Raw genomic sequence first — 2,141 nt, forward strand, 5'->3', positions numbered from 1 at the left:
TCGGCTGGCGCGAATCTAAATGACCCTACCGGAACTAGTTCATTATCTGGGTGGAGTGTGCAGGTAGAGTGCAATTAAAGGGACCATACATGAAAATGAGTGTAGCAAGTGGAAACACCTTTTTGACCCTGTTACACTGGAGACTTGGTTTTCTTCTTTTGTTGCTTGTATGGTGCATGGTTGACAATCTGCTTGTTGAGTTATGGGACTCTAAGCTCCAGGCACCCACTGAAGCATGCAGACCATGGCGGATCAGCATCTTACTGGCTGGGGGCTGCCCAGCTTGAGGCAGGTGATAGCTGACCAGTGGGACTGCGATGGTCCCTCCCACCATCGAGGACAACCTGTAGCGTCCGACTCTATGCCAATTGAGCATGGACTTATAACTCATAAACTGCTGTCCTCCGTGTTGTGCTCTCACCAGATGGCGAGACCGGAGTTTCCTCTCCAGGGCACAAGCCTGGGCAAGGTGCATGGAGACCTAGTGCTCTCGGCCGCACCGACTTGATCCAAAGGAACGCAAAGCATTACATTTGGAGCCAGTTTAGCTGCAGGAGCTGCCGGAAAGGTGTCGACATCGACGATTCAACCGCCTTAGGAGCTCTACTCCAGATTTTTCCAGGTATCCGCAAGGCAGCGGAGGTTTGGAATCAGGGTTTTCCATCCCTAGACAGGCTGCCTTCCCAGGCTGACGAGTCCCATCTACCTGCTGGGCGATGACATCACTGAATTTAATGATGAACTGCCTTGCAATGAAAATTAAGTGTTTACTATTGTCCTTCTGCATTATCGACACACTATTTTCATGTTTAATACTGTAAAGCTGCTTTGACACAATCTGTATTGTTAAAAGCGCTTTACAAATAAAGGTGACTTGACTTAACTTGACACTTCATCTATTCACCATTTAAACTTTGAGGTCATATCATACAGTCTGAGGGATTTTAAGAGTCTGTGTCTTTAATATTATATTTTACAATTATCTAAGGTTCAGTTCAAATAATGAAACATTTAATTTCCGATTACAACATCTCAAGCAGCAGTGTGTCCACAACAGATAATAAGACTTTGACCTATCATCGTATGATAGAGGCTTTCCACTTCGCTGATGTCCAGAAGAGTAAACTGGGAGACCCAGATTATGAAGACCTCACTGAGGTGATTTCAGCTCTACTCATGGATTCATTTGGCCTCTATCAGATATCTACAGGATATTGTGTTCACTGCTGTGTGTGTGTGCACTTTGGATGGGATAAATGCAGAGCACTAATTCCGAGTATGGGTCACCATACTTGGCCACATGTCACGTCACTCACTTTCACTTTTCTTAAATCAAATTCACAAAGTCAGAAAAGTGATCATTATTCTAATTTTCTCTGTGTGTTGTATTTCTGAATGCAGAGCGTAACTGATGGCTTGAAGCTGACGAATCATACTATATATCACAATACTTCATTATCAGTGGTCCAGGCAATTGTACGACAGGGGGACAAAATCTGTGCTGAATCTGACCCCAGGAATTAAGGCTATCCTGCCGGATACTGAGCACTGTTCCTGTGCTCATGCTGCTGTAGTCAATTGAGTTTAATCCAGCAAAAGTAAAACATTTATGTATGTAGTGCTTTATGCAGTACAGATGTGTGTGTAAAAGCAGCTTTACAGTGTCCAACAGGAAAATAGTTTTTCAATGATGCAAGAGGACAATAACAAACAGTTATTTAAAAGTCAGTTCATCATTGACTCAGTGATGTAATTAGCCAACTCTAGTCTACTTGATAAGTGTTGTTCTGTCAGTGTTACAAAGGTGAACAAATGCAGAAATTGATGAACACAGTGCAGCATGCCCTTTTGTACACACCATAGTAAATATGAGCAAGTACAGAAGTAAAAAACAAAACAAAAAAACAGCAATTTCGGCAGTTTTGAGTCTGCATGGAAGGAGATTATTTTTCGCAGACTATACTGATTTTATTTTTAATGAGCCAGGGGTGTATGAAATGCTTGAGGGGATTTTGTAAATGGAGCTCATCCATTGAACCATGAGAAAGGTTGAACTGAAGATAAAACAGTTGCACTACTAAATATGTCTTATTCATGTCAATTAGTACTGCATTGTTCATATACTTTATTTATTACCTGGA

Source organism: Sinocyclocheilus grahami, unplaced genomic scaffold (assembly GCF_001515645.1).
Source record: "Sinocyclocheilus grahami isolate Dianchi unplaced genomic scaffold, SAMN03320097.WGS_v1.1 scaffold2725.1, whole genome shotgun sequence".
In the NCBI taxonomy this organism is placed as follows: Eukaryota; Metazoa; Chordata; class Actinopteri; order Cypriniformes; family Cyprinidae; genus Sinocyclocheilus; species Sinocyclocheilus grahami.